At 41.1% G+C, this 15668-nt stretch overlaps 1 protein-coding gene across 2 annotated transcripts in view; it reads left to right on the top strand.

Annotated features, from left to right (window-relative positions):
* Positions 1-6961: 6961 nt before the first annotated feature.
* st18 (ST18 C2H2C-type zinc finger transcription factor) overlaps positions 6962-15668 on the top strand; it is a 39633-nt gene continuing 30926 nt past the window's right edge. The window contains exon 1 of one of the 2 annotated variants that reach the window (XM_035531049.1): positions 6962-7149. The gene's annotated coding sequence lies outside the window, so the exon portion shown is untranslated. Of the gene's footprint in view, positions 7154-15668 lie in introns of both variants that reach the window. The other variant, XM_027016932.2, reaches the window with a different exon arrangement.

The following is a 15668-nucleotide window of genomic DNA, read 5'->3' as shown; positions in this document are numbered from 1 at the left end:
TTAACAGCATTACACTCCACCACTTAAGACATTCAAACCATTGTACACTTTTCCACTTCTAGTTTAACCTTTGTTGATGGTTTAAGAGTTTTCCTTGCTTAAGCGTTTGTCTTCCCCCCCACCTTCATGTGGGTCACTGCTTTGGCCTCGTTTCCCAAGTTACAGCAGTGTGTTCCATTGTAAACCCTCCCAGCCCCAGGCTTGTCCATTTCTCAGAGGTCACCGGAGCTCCGGAGGGGCTGCCTCCATGCCTGGCTATCTGCTCTGCATAAATAGCATCAAAGCCATTGTCATCTGCACCTTTTGGATTGCCTTTCCCAGCCTATTGAAATTGCCTGTCCCCAGGAGACAATGCTGCAGCGTGTGCCATAGGCCAGTATTACCCGCCGTTCACTACAGTCATGACTGGGAGGGGTAGCCTGGCAGAGTAGAGGGAAGCTGAGAGCTGGGCAAAGCCTAGTTCCGCCTGTAAAGGACCGTTTCACCTATTCCTCTCAGAGGTTTGCAGCTGCTTTCTGAGAGTGTTTTGCCAGGCATGAGGAGCAGGTCATGTTGCCACCACCCTGGAGAAGCACAGTAGGCCAAGATGCAGCCTTATATTTAAGAGCATGTCCAGTGAACCTAAACGTCCAGTAATGGAGCATGTCCAGTAAACCTAAACCTAAACCTAAATGATTTATGAAGGCTGCAATGATCATCTAACAAAGTGGACTTCTATGTCTAAATATATATTTTATCTATCTATCTATCTATCTATCTATCTATCTATCTATCTATCTATCTATCTATCTATCTATCTATCTATCTATCTATCTATCTATCTATCTATCTATCTATCTATCTATCTATCAGTGGTATTGATGAGGTGTTATGAGTAATTTCTACTTGAATCACATGTCAGAACATTGTCCAAGGAGCAGGTTGAATGCTGTTCTAATGAAGCCAGTGGAAACTTTCATTTCTCTCTCATCTCCCAGAGTTGAGTTTGTGCGCAGCAGGAGTTTATGTGCAGCCCTGCTCGTGTTACGGCAGCCCTGAGCCTGTTTGGGAGCTCCGATTGAGCCATCCGTCAGTGTGAAATCGTATCGGCTCCTGGCTCTTTGAGACTCTTGTTAAATGGTTTACTTGGCACTTTTGCCAGCATGTGCTGCGATAGCGAAGGCATAAAGAGTGCCCTTGATCGGATTAACTGTGCAACAGCATGATGTAACTCTTTGTCTTTGTTTGTGAGAAATGTGTTCTTTGGAATGGCACAAGTGCTGCTTAACTCCAAATTTAGGATACTTGTGACCAATGAGGAAAAAGGGTAAAAAAAAAACTCAGAAAAAGTTTCTAAAGTAACACAAAGTGTGGGTTGTCAGGTATGTGACTCTATGGTATTTGTTTCAATTTTTCCCCTTTTTTTGCCAAAGGATTACTGCCTTGTTCAAGAATACTAAGTTGTCACAGACAGTTAGTTGCCTGTGCCCACATACTCAGTGTCAACAGTTCCAACCCCAGAGAAACCAAAGGATAAAGCTCATTTAAAACACACACACACACACACACACACCAACACCAACTGCTGCAGTGGCGTTCTGAATACCTTTGAAGATGACTTTACAGAGAGTGGGAAGCACATCTTTCTGTTCCATAATTGATTTAAAATCCTGATGTATATAATCCATGCACTCTTGATTAGGCACACAACTAGTGCAAATGACTTCAAATTTCTTAACCTGTTTACTCCATCCAGCAGAGAATTATTGTGACGCCCTCTCAGAGGCTTCCACAGAAAACTGGGGCTTTGTAACCAAAATTAAACACAACTGTATTAATGTTCCAGATGTTATCATCTGTCCCACAATATTTAAGTCAATGTCGCTGTTCCTCTCCAGATGTGGCCATAGCAAACCCCCTTCCTCCTGTATGCTCAGAAGCAGAAAAAATGGCTGCGGTTTACTGGAGGTTTAGATGCTTGTTTATCACTTTTAAATACCATCATCTTTGCTGAAATCCTCTCTCAAAAGAACCTTTCACTTTCTGGAATAAATTCAAATTAAAATTTAAATCCTTCTTTGCATTCCCTCAGCCTCTTTTAAAATAGCTGGCTCCTTTTAGAAAGCTGTTTATGTAGTGATCTGCTCATAATCCAGTTTGTTTCTCAACAGCAAAAAAAAAACAAACAAAAAAAACAAAACAAAAAAACTGAAATCGTATTATCACTATCTTGACGAGAGGAGTCAGAAAGAGTCAGGATCTGGGAGAACTTTTCAAAATGTAAAATCTGAGGAATGATGCAAATGCACTTTGATGAAACACTTTGACGGAACACAGGCATTTTACTTGCAAATACTAATAGAACACTGTAGTGCCACAACTATGATGTTGCTGATGCCTCGTCTTATGTTCTAGCAAAAACGAGACAATGGTCAGTCTAAGCGTGAGGATCTGAGTATCAGAGCACTTCTCTTTTCATACCGAGAGGGGAGAGGAAGGAGACTTTGACAGGTTATGTCAGATAGATGGCTCACATTTCTGAAGCATAGAAATCAGAACTTACTCCTTGTTAATTCCACGTGCGTGATCTGCAGTAACAGTGGCGACTTCAGAAGCGCGCTCATCTTGTCACTTTCTCAGTCCTGTATGCATAACACATCCTGTTGTGTTGTGCTGTGTTGTGGCAGCGACTTTGAAATAATCAAATCAACACTGGTTAGCGACTCACCTTTTTTTCCCTGTTTTCGTTTGTTTTTTTCCAGCAAATTCGGTTTGCTGTTCAAAGGACAAATCATACAGAAGACCTTATTAAGGTTTTTGTTCGAGTGCCCTAGATTGGAGTTATTGTTAGAGAACAAATTATAATTGTATCTCCTGAAAAGTTAGCAAAGATCTAAACAAAAGGAAATCAATGGCGGAGGGCCATTAATCACTCCAAGCGGGCTACTTGTGTCGAAGAAACTTACCTCATAATCAATGTCTTTGTTTTGCTGAAAGGGCATTTGCATGCTGATTCAGTGTGGTGTATTGGATGCAATCAAAACATTGTCATCCACATTAATAAGTGGGTTATTTGTACTCTCAAGAGTGCTGTGAATAGTACTGACAGACTGAAGCATTGAGGCGTCCTGGTTTTAAAGACCAGTCGCGATGCTGAAGACAGAGAATTGTCATAAGATTTTTTGAGATGTCCATGTTTTGTGATATGCTCTAGCACACACCTTTATGGTGAAGAGGCTTCTATATAAATGGGAATTCGTGACACCTCAGATACTTGTGGCACAAGCTTGTGTGCTGGATATGTTTTAACTATGTATTATGCTTGGACTTTAAAAGGAAATAACTTTTTCTTCCTAAATGGCAGATTAACCATATGATGTTAAAGTTCTATAATTCTCTTATCTTTTTTCCCTTTTTGGAAATCTTATTATATGAGATCAATAAAAATTAGGGTATCATTTTACATTTACCAATGACTTTGCACCAAGGCAAATGGAAGTGGCCATGTTAGGTGTCAGGTGACAGCTGTACATTTTACCTACAGCTATTTTCCATCACAAGCCTAATATTGGCACAAATCTTTATTTCTGACATCAGGTGAGGTCTGATGATTCTAATGTTTGAATAAATTAAAACATATGGATTTGCATTGTCATTTTCTTTTCCACAAAGGGATACTGCCTATGAAAATGGAGTGCCTTTTGTATTGCTCAGCATCAAGTCATTTGCTTGAGGCTGGTTCAGTTTCATAGCTGTGCGTATCTGATATGTCATAGCCTGAGGTAAGTCGTGTTTCTGAGCACAACAGGAATGACTAGTTGCACTGTTTCTGTGTTTGAGGGTCTCCTTAGCATGATTCTAGGGAAATTTTGTTAGGGAAAAAACTGGACTTTGAAATTCTGAGATTCACAAAAATGTCAGATATTGAGAAATCATACATCTAGATGTAAGGAGTCTTTCAGAGGAATTGCATTGTTCATTCACCTCTTCCTTTCCCTGGGTTTAATGAAGCTGTTCATTAATGATGCTAGGCCATTTACCACTAAGAACTAATAAGCAAGCATCAGAAGTCAATCTTCATTAGCTGCCAACCTCTCCGGCAACCAACTTCTACCAAAAGATATTATGTTGAAATTATGTCTGAATTCATACATGATATGGAGAGAAAGATCACAGCAAACCTATAACTTTCTAGAGGGATCTTTTTATGAGTGACAGTTTGTTTTCGTTATCATGCCTGAGGTATTTTTGTTGTCTTAGTGTACGTTCCGTCAGCTCACTCCCTAAAGACTGTTCACACAGGTGTGTTCAAACCATTTGAAACACTATTAGTGGACACAGATGGAGGCCATCCTGCTTATTTTGTGGCTTGTTAAGGCAATTTGTTGCACTGGAGCTAACTGAGGTTTGCTATAGCTCAGCCACGACCATGACATTGTTATCGCAATTTTGGGTCCATTTCTTTTGAACTCAGTTGTACTTGCTTTATGTTGGTGGTGTGAAAAGATATAGATATAGCCTTGAAAGTGGTAATTTAGTTTGGCTGGGTAAAAAGGGTGTTTCTTATTGTCTTCACAAGACAAAGAAAGACATGTCTTCAGCACATGCTGGGTCAGCAAGCTAGAATTGAGCATTCAAAATGGCTGAGACAGTCTTTAATCAACTACAGAAAATACTGTGCAAGCACTTACCTTTAAAGTATAGAGTTGGGATTATTTGATATAATATATGTAGGTTTGAGAAAGGCACATAAACAATAGGGTGCAGAGACATTTAACTTTGCTTACATAATTGGCAGACTAATGCAAAAAGCTTTTAGACATTATGTGTGACCCACCGTGATACTTTTATAAATGCAATCAAACATTTTTTTTTTTTGCAAACATGCCGTATACTTTGGAAAATGTGAACCTTTGTTTGACATGTCATTTTATCTCGCCCACTTTTGCTTCCATTTTACCTCTAATATGCACTATTGTTGGATTGTTTTTTCTTCATAAAACCCCAAATCAAACATGCAGAGACAGCTGCAGCTCTTCCCGCTGTAATGGACTCTGTTTTATGGATGGCAGCTTGAATGTGACCCAAAGATAACGCTGTGAATGTTAGAATATTGAAGTAGGAAAGATGGCTTTTGTTAGACATCTAATTTAATTTTACATTTGATCAAGATTGTTTTTCTGAAGTTGATCCCTTTGAGGGTTTTTATTTATTTCTTGTCTCCTCTTCACTTGATGATTATCTTACAATAGCTCATTTCATAAACTCACTAATGCCTTGAGTTTAACATATGTAAAACAAAAATGACAGCACTGAGGAGACATTTTCTGTTTGATAGGAAGATAGTTCCTTACTTGAGTAGTCAGGATTAAAGAGGGAAAAAAAAACAAGCATGTAGTTTTATTTTGTAAGAACACTCAGCAGCCAACAAATCTGTCGCCTCTCACATATATACTTTATAAGTGACAAACCTCCAGAAAGCTGTTGTGAAATTAGACTTTCAAATGAAATCTCAAATGAGATCAACGGCCAAACCTTAAGCAAAGGCTCGGCCTTCTGTTACTGTTCCTGAAAAGCCAGGCGAGGCTGATGAAACCCCCCCACTCCGCGTTATGCTTTACATGTTATCCTCAGGAGAAAAGGAACAAAACACGAAAGAGATATGAGCCTTCTTTAGATGGAGAAGGGGAGGTGGCATTCACATACACACACATGCACACATCAGCTGGGAGTGTCTTCTAGTTCGGCACTCCCCCTCCCCCCATATATCTTTACTCATTTTGTAGACTTGGCCACAGTCACCTCCTGCCCTGTTAAAACCCCACCCACTCCTGGCCCCTCCCCCTGCTCTCTGTTCAGCTCCTCCCAGAAGTGTGGCACTCTTTGTCATTCTAATCTGGCCTCTATTTGTTAAACGCTCACACACTGTTTGCTCTTGTTAAAGGCTCTGCGTACATTTATGCATGTGTGTGTGTGTGTGTGTGTGTGTGTGTGTGTGTGTGTGTGTGTGTGTGTGTGTGTGTGTGTGTGTGTGTGTTTACAAAAGTCAGCAGGCTTCAGGGCTTCAGTGACGTCAGTACGATTAGGCCCTTTGTCACACATTGCATGCGTGATGCCCTAACCCCCCATGACTCACTCACACACACACACAAACACACACAATGCACACACACTCACTCTATTCCATATATGGATCCATCTACATGGCCTGTGATGCAGGAGAGGCTGTGTAGAGGTCTACTGGGAGGAATTACACCTAATTACTCTAATAATTACTGGGGCAGCAGTCTGTCTTAGTCACCAAACCACACCGCAGCCACGGCTCCCTGTACTTTAGTCAGATTTTTACCTAAGGTTGGCTTCCATACACCATCGAAATAAACCTGTAAATACACAAAGATGTAAATAAAATGTATTATGATTTGCTAAAAGTGAGATAGACAGTACATAGAGAGCAGAGAGGTTAAATAAGAAAGCTCGTGTGTGGCAGTGCTTTCATTACGTACACTTGTGCTTGTTGTTTCCGTGGCAATAAAGTGGCAGACATTGAAACTGGTCTGTTGAGCCATTGTTATCATCCCTGGCCATCTGCTGCAGAGGAGTGACATTCCGTCTCATTTGCATCCTGACTGATATGGGGAGGCGGGGTGAAAATGGGGGTGGGGGGTTGGAAGGGGCATATGCCCAAACACCCATGACAACAATGCAAGTGAAAGTTTTTTGAGACACACACACACATGCGCAAGGAGGAAAAAACAAGTTAAATCAGTGTACGTGTGGAGAGGGAGAGAGATCGAGGGAGCAAAAACCCCGTGCCTGTGTTCCTCCCCTCGGTGGGCCAGTTTGTATGTTTTTGCGGATGTGGGAGTGGTGTAAGGAGTGTGTGTGTGTGTGTGTGTGTGTGTGCGTGTGTGTGTGTGTGTGTGTGTGCGCAGCAGTAGCGATGGAGGACTGCTGCTGTTGATGTGTAAATGTGCATCATATTGAAGGCGCGTGAATAGGGAGGTGTGACGTGGAGGGGAGCAGAGCGCAGGTGCTTATCGGCGAGCTGTCACAGACACACTGTGTCATATTCCCGGGGACTACCTTTCAAAAGGCTACAGCCTGCACTGATCAGCGCATCAAGCAGCCTGGGACCACAGATGCGCTCCAACTTCCAACAGCACTGAAGTAGGTGTGTGTTATGGATTCTTTAGAAATAGCACGGCGAGACATGGTCACTTTCTGTCTGTGTGATGTGTCTGGGACCCTTCCTACAATTCACGATTTGTTTTGCTTTGTTTTTTGGGGAGGTTTTTTTCATACTAACAATCTGTAAAGTTTTCACTCAGTTGTAATATCAGTGGTGATCCATTCAAAAGTTGATGCCTGTAGTCCTCCATGATTTTTCAAAGTGCTTTTTGCAGTTGTCTTTACACTGTGTCTAAACTAATGTAGAAAGCGCATTATGCAAAAACAATGAAGTTTGACGGTCAGTCTTTCAAATGCTTCGATGTGGAGATACATTGCCCTGCTGCATGTTATAGCTTTTCCTGATTGTATGGCTAGAGAGTTGGTTATGGTTTTTGGCGTAAGACACTTTTGCTGGAGAGTCCATTGCCTGCGCTCTCTCTCCCGGTTTCAGATAAAAAGATGAAAAGATTAAAGGGCTCAAACTGTCATTTTTCTTTTCCTTCTTTCCCTATTTTTTCTTTTTTAAGAAGCATGACCTATTTTTGATCACGTGGATAACACTGGTTGTCGTCTTCCTAAATTAAACTTAAAGCTTTAGTGGTGGGGGTCTAAGCCCATCTTAGCCTTGCACACGTTAGCATTGTGTGTTAGCGTGGAGCTCGGACAGGCGGGGGGTTGGTGGGGGTGGGGGGATCAGTAAGGCAGCTGTACACACACAGCCGTAGATGTCTAACTTTCCCCACTCAATGGCAGCACTTTGATTACACACTTTTTCCAATTTTCATCCTTGGTTTGTTTACCTTTAAATGCAGGGTGATGTTTTATTCTATGTCTTTTTTTTCTGTCATTTTTTTTTTATTCTGTGTCATTTTTTTTGTCTGTATAAGCTAAACAGAAACAAAATTACATTATTTGTTTTGTTTTGTTTTTTGATCATTAAAAGAAACATAACAGTTACATATGGCATTTCCAGACCTGTTGGAGATTTTTTAATTGTTGGAAGTTTACTCACAAAAATGTCTCTCACTTGCAGATTAGATTGTAGATTCGATTGTAACCTGAATCCTGTGCAGGTGACAGCGAAACAAGCACTTTGTCCTGTTGTCATCAAACCTGCTGTATCCAGCTGGAGTACTGAAATAACTTCCAGTTTTATGAAGCTATAATGATACTATAATTGACACTGAGGTCCATTAACTTAATTTAAGGCTTAAATTGAATTAACAATTTTTCTCTCACTTCAACTGACCTATTTAATATTTATCCTCAAAACAATGTTTTTACAGTATTTGGTGCTTTGTAATATTAAGTAGACTGAAGCCTGACTTCAGATAAGTTCCTTAAAGGACTAAATAAACAAGTGAAATTGAAAAGATTTAAATTGGCATTCTGTGTATTTCTATGTGTATTGAGTTATTTTGCAATAAATTATTGCATAAAATTTTATCACTATATAAGGCAAGCGCTGTAACTGCTAGCTTCTCTAGAAATGCATTGACATGAATTTGTAGATACAGTGGAAAAACAGTAACTAGTATTTGTAGATACACTGAAATACAGTGAGCAGTATTGGTAGATACAGTGAAATACACTGATTAGTATTTTTATTGATATTTGACTAGTATATTTTGACTGAAATGGGCCTAGTCTTAGTACAGGTTGCAAAAGCCTGTTAAAAGATTTTGAACATGAGTCTTCCTTATGTCTCACTATATTTAGCAAGCGCAGCAGATGTAAAGAAGATATATGATGTGATTTTGGTGAGCCTCGATCTCTTATTCCTGTTTCTATAACAGTGAACTAATCAGACATGTGTGCTAATTCCGCAGTAAACCTGCAGAACACAACCCTGTGGGTCCTGTGGGTCCTGTGGGCTCTACCCACAGGAACTGTCCATGGTGCTGTTTGAATACATTTTAACTGAGTGTGGAACAATCCCCAGCCTAACAGTGGCAGTTTGGCACAGACTTGTAGCAGTATTCACAGTGTTGTCCACCTATTGAGTCTGTTTCAATTTAACGGCAGACAATGTTAGTTTTTGTCTGTCAAGACCTATTGACCTAATGTGACTGGCAGACACACTTTTGAGAACTCACCCAGAAGGGCACTTAAATGAATTTCTTTATCGCATTTATTTACCTGCAGATTCCCCACTGACTCTTTGTTACAAATTTCATATGCTACCTTTTCCAACCAAGTTATCATTTAAACGACGCACACTGACGTACTCTGTAATGATGTTCCAGTACATATCACTACTGAAGACAAAAACCACAGAACCATGAAAACATTGTCTGCTTAATTGTGTATCTGTGTAGCCATGTATCTTGTTACCTGTTTTTCCCCCCTCACTCATGCACAAACTTCACTTAGTTAATCCAGGAAAATGAATTATGTGGATTTAATTCAACAAGGTTTCAGAAATGTTCCATCTGTTGCAGAGCAGCTGCTGAAAGGATAAATGTAATTAATTACTTAACTTTTGAACAGTAGTCCAGAGAAACGGGGGCCTGGCAGAGGGGGATTGAGAAATGGAACTGAAATCGGACCACGGCAGAAAGACGGCGGCATCTTCTAAAGAATATTACATGAGCATTTCATTTTTTGTTTGGCCTGTTTGGAGAGGGATTTGATGCACAAGTTCTGGAAATATATTGTATGTACAAAAAAACAAATAAACATGCATACAAAAAAAACATACACACACGCACGCACTCACACACACGCACGCACACATACACACACACATGTACACACACGCCCTCCATGTATGGTTCATGATTGGAATTACCTCACAGACCCTTTTAAAAGCTACAGTGTGTTGTGTAGGACGTTTGTAGGATTTAGATCTACTTTGAAATGGCTTCTACCAAGAATGGGCAAGATACCACTCACCGAGTCGAATATGTTCATGTCGCAGGCTTCTATATCACTAGATTTGGGGGGGATGGAATCAAAATCTGCATTAGTGTGAAACCGCATCAAAGTCGAACCTCGTGAAGTCAATCCTGTGACTAAATCCTGTCTGAACATCAGTTCAGACACCAACCAAACACAAACAGACAGCACTGTAAAAAAAAAAAAGCCGCAACCAATCAAAAAAACAACCTTGAAACATTATAAACTAATGATATGTAAGTTTTCATTTCATGACGTGAAAAGGTGGGAAGCCATGTTTTGTTGCTAAAATTACATGGCTATTTTTCTTCCACTACAACCTCCCCTCTTTTGAATATATCTGTGCCTTTACCTTGATTGCAAATGTTACCTCATTGGCTATGGTTTGTTTGCTGGCCTAACTATAAAGGATCTGTCTGTACCCTTGTGGGCTGGGAAGAATTAGGATTTATGAATTTATTTCCTCTCTTGCATTGTTTAAACAGCTTTGGTTCAGTTTTGATCCCTTCCTCTTGGCTTTGAGGCAGTTCCATGGTGTCAGCTGTTGACTGATAGTAAGAGAACGGCCTCGCAGTAGGAATGAAAGAAAAGTAGCGGTTGGTAAACACTGATAAGGGATAAATAGAAAGCGGTCAGGCAGAGATAGTTCTGTGGGAGCCCAGATTGTGTGCGGTCTGGTAAAATGAGATTCGGAGCCTGTCCTTTTTGTTCATCTGCCTCCCCCTCCTCTGCTCTCCTCCACCCCCTCCTCTGGATTGTGGTTGTCTGGAAAATCTCCAGTGACCTCTCCAGGCAAGTCCCTGGCTTCAGGAGCCTTTTGTGTGCGTGTACGCGCGTTTTGTTTTTCCTAACGAGGGTCAACTTGGCCAATGGACATCTCCTGATGTTTATGCACTGCTGTCATGGCTGCAGGAACTCACAGTAATTTAGTGTGTAACAGGAAGACCAGAAGCCCAACATCAGAGAGCACAGAAGAGAAAGTACCACATTAACAGAAAATGTCCTTATCCTGATGTGTGAGTTTGGACTTATGTGCCACTCAGCTGTCACCATTTACAGCCTGAAGATTCTGATCTTTCGAAGGACTTTCTTGGGTCTTGGAAGATTTATCAGAAGATTTAGAAATATACTTTAGATATTATTTTCCCAAAATACTTGCAAAAGTTTTATCACGCAATTAATAACTTGACAATATCTTGAATTTAAATATAGCAAGCACACTGGCGAATGAACAATCATATTTTGTTCCTTTTTGTAAGTCATGGTTGTCCATAGTGCTAAGAAACTTTATACAGCTTCATAAAAAAAAAAAAAAAGATTATTTATGGTGAAAGTCTCAATTTCCATTTTATTATCAAAAATGCTTCCTCAGTATTCATTAACTAAACAATCAAGTACTACACATTTAATTTCAGTTCTTGAGTGTATATATATATATATATATATATATATATATATATATATGTTGATGATCAAAAAAGACCTTTAGAGGTCATACCTTTGGGGTTTCCATGTGGTATATTTACCCGGAAAATAATGCAGGCCATTGTGCATGCAGGGCTAATGAGCTTGGCCGTTAAGTGAATGACACAAAGGGCTGGCCCAGTGGGGGAGGGGGACTGGAAAGGGGTGAGAAGCTGGAGCGGCAGGATGGATGGCCGCAGTGTCCGGCACTCGCCTCGCCACGCGACACCACAGCGAGGCGCCGCACTCAGCCGCCCTGTCACCGCTCCCCCAGCACACCGCTGGGGCCCCTTTTATCCTGCAGTGAAAGGCTCGACAGAGGCCCGCACGGACACGGTAAGTCCGGGGCGCTGTGACAGTCTGCATTTGGCCCCTCAACGTTTGGTGGGAGAGAGAGATAGAGAAGGAGAGAGAGAAAAAGGGGACATGGGGAGTCATGATGAGATTTGTGATGTGAGAGAAGCGTATCTTTGGAGAGTAAGAGCGCAGTGACTTTGGTAAGCTGTCAATACAAGGCTTGTCTGGGAGAAGAAGTGAGGTCAGAAAGTGCAGCTAGGAGCTGAAACTGCCTACCTGAAGGTGACACATCACTTCTGCTTCACTAATGTAGGGGTATATCTCTGATATCTTTTTTACTTCACCACAACGTCTTCACTTCTTTTTGGTATTGGCTACAATATGTAACTTGATGGCTGGCTTTTTGCATTTTGAGTAATATATTGTATTTTTTCCTTGAAAATCTTTTGTCATATCTTTATTGAAGGAAACCTTTCTTTAACTGCCTGAAGAGATAAATATGAAGTTGAAAAAATGAGTTTTGTATGAGATATTTATGATTTATTTTGAGATGTACACTCTAAATGGTTTGATATAAGGATATTTCTGTCACCGCTAATATGTAAATCTGGACTTTTTGGTCTTGTTGGTCTAAGGTGGCAGTTTCACTATTGCCTAGCATTTTCTGTCTCACACTTATTGAAGGTGCAATGCAAAAAAGGTCAGTGGTCAATGAAAGAAAAATAGTTTGCAGATCAATTTCATATTATTTTAACTTCTGAAAAGTAAAAATTATACTGACTAATGGTGAAAAAGGTACCATAAATCTTTTGTCGAGACATGCCTCATGGGGTTTAGGGGATTTAAGAGCAGTAAGACATATGGGTTAAATGAACATATGGATTAAATGTGTGCAGAAGTCCATCTTTTTAAAAATCCTAGTGCTAAGTTAAATTTACATTTTATTAAAGATTATTCATTTGATGCAAATAGTCATAATCACGGCCCATCTGCTGAGCTGGCGTTTGGTTCAAATTCATCGTACAGCCCTGGTAACCTTTTAAGTACAAAATAGTGTAGGCTTAATTCTGTCTGATAATTCTGTCTCAAACATGTCTGTCTGTCTCTCTCTCTCTCTCTCTCTCTCTCTCTCTCTCTCTCTCTCTCTCTCTCTCTCTGTGTCTGTGTGTGAGAGAGAGAGAGAGAGAGAGAGAGAGTGTGTGTGTGTGTGTGTGTGTGTGTGTGTGTGTGTGTGTGTGTGTGTGTGTGTGTGTGTGTGTGTGTGTGTGTATGTGTGCCTGAATGCAAGCACATGCTGGAGAATATCAGTGACATAGAGATTGTGATATCTGCTGGTTTGCAGTAAAAATATTCGTGTGTATATGCAAAAGAACTGGTCTGTGATTACATTTAAAAAGTGGTGAGATTTTGGTGGTTTAGTCCCATATTCTTCCCCTAGTTTTCAAGACCTCATCCATTTTGCTAGAAGAAAATTTACATTTGGGTGGAGAGAGAAGGCCCCTCAAAGAATTATCTATCTATATATAGTACTTTTCATTATTTAGCAAACAGAATACGTAGAATGTAGAAGCAAAGTAGAATGTAAAGAAGTTACAATGTAAGTTAACAAGTTCATGGTGTATGTATGCCTTTGGTTTATTAGAAGCTTACAGCTTCCAATCAACATCCAAATCCAAAATCCAGCACTATCCTCTCCACCCCCCCACATCAACAAGCCCCCACCCTCCATGATCCCACTTCCAACACCACCACCACCTCTCTCCTGCTGCAGTTTCAGCGAAATTGGGACTCACCATTAGTCCTCTCTTTAACGCGTAAAATACTTATGCGCAACTGATTCCAAACAAAGCTTACTCGGACTGGGACTTCATATGGCAGAGGTAAATCCGAGCTAACATGGATTTAGACTGGCATGAGTTAAAGGACTAGCGTTTGTAATCCAGGTGGCCAGGGGATTTTGCCACACACTGGCGAAAATCACTTCAAACTCCCTGAACGGTTGGCGCCCGACACTTCTTCCTGGGCTGGCGACGGTGTGGCTGCGGACGGTCTCTGTGTGCACTCGCTTGTGCGGGCGCCAAAGAGATTTTGTGGCGCATTAAGGAGCCATTGTTTGAGTTTGTGTAGGCTCTGTTTACCATTCACCTTCATTTGACCCAGAGTGGTGCGTTCTGCATTCGATCGCCACTGAAACGCACTATGTCGTCTGGGAGCTGCAGCAACATCATGCACTCTTTGCCCTACATGTTCCTTGCCCTGCCACAAAATAGCCCTGCTTTGACCACCAATCCAACAAAAACAGAAGTGTAATTAACCTCTGCTTGGATGAACATGCTGATTTAGGGTTAGATGGGGTGGTCAGGGCTCAGCGGTGGCATCGGCCGCCGCCTTCTAAGCATATGCCACAAAGGGGCGAACTTTTCTCTTTTTGCCCTGGTCTCCGTCTCTGGCTGGGAGGTACGGGCAGGAGGGAGGGGTCGGGGCGCCACTGAAGTGGACTTGTTTAATGACAGCGGCAGCTGACTCATTAGGCGAGCGCAGTGAAAGGTAATTAACCCTGGGAAAAGTACAGCTGCCATACGAGCTGTTCATTTCGGCGCAATCTGATTAGGAATCAGGAGTTTAAAGGGTGCACTCCTCGAACCCAGCTCCATGCTTCTTTTTTTTCTCCATCACTTTCTCTCTCTCCCTTCCGCCCTGTCTCTCCCTCTTCCTTTTTTTTCCGCCCAAGGGCACTCGGAGCGCTGGAGACCTGCCTTTTGTGCTCGAGGATTTAGCTCGAGCTGTAGCCAAGGTTCCTGCAAATTGCCGACCACCTGGTAGTACTCAAGCATGTGCTCTATAAAGCCGGCTTCCTCAGGCTGGGACAATGGGTCGGCTCGGTACGAGCTTGTAACGGAGAATGGGCGTGGACACTGCCTCCACTCACACCTGGCCATGATTGTAGCATCTTATTTTCACGTCAGCACCCAATTGTTCACCTGGCACATGGGTGTAAAACAATATGCCTGCTTCCCCCTAAAAGATCAGCTAAGTGTAAGGGTCACTGAGGGTTAGGAGTTTCATATAAGTGTAGATCCTATACCAGCTGGTAAAGTTCGTTTTTGCGAGTCAGTTTGTCGACACTGACAGCACTAATTGTGCATTTTTGATAGCTTTGATGTGTTTTAAACAATAGTTCTTTGACAAGATATTATGCAAGAAAATAATTATTCTATGTATCTAATTATTTTATACAACTGCTGATAATGAAATATATTATTAAAGATATGTTGAATACATTTCACCTCTAGTTTAAAAGGGCAAGGCAAAGGGAAGATTTTAGCATAGAGATTGCTAAAAGCACAATGTTGGGTTTTGGAGTTTGGTGACTATTTTAACACTTCCTTCTGTAATCTGTGAATCAGCTATGCTGCATGCCTGGATTCCAAAATGCTCTTCAGAGGATCCACCATCTCACGCTTTCATTGAGTTTGCCATCATCTCAAACTGTCATTGAGATTGAAATAGTAAGACAATGGCTATGTGTTCACCATTGTCTCAAGCCGTCATTGAGATAGCTATTGTCTAACTATTTCATTGAGTTCGCCATCATTTCAAGTTGTCAATAAGTTCTCAATCGTCTCAAACTGTCACTGAGTTTGCCATCATCTCTGACTGTCATTGAGGTAACAATTGTCTTACTATTTCATTACATTTGCTATCTTCCACAAACATGGAATCCTTCTTCTTGAGTTGGTCCAAAATTTAAACATTTTTCTTGGTGACTTCTGTTGGCCCCATTTTTTCTTAAAAATGATTAAACTATTCCTAACATTCCCTCTCTATATTTACATCTGCAGCAGAACAGGGATTAT

The sequence above is a fragment of the Electrophorus electricus genome, chromosome 10 (genome assembly GCF_013358815.1).
Source record: "Electrophorus electricus isolate fEleEle1 chromosome 10, fEleEle1.pri, whole genome shotgun sequence".
In the NCBI taxonomy this organism is placed as follows: domain Eukaryota; kingdom Metazoa; phylum Chordata; class Actinopteri; order Gymnotiformes; family Gymnotidae; genus Electrophorus; species Electrophorus electricus.
This window is presented reverse-complemented; position numbering and strand designations above follow the sequence as displayed.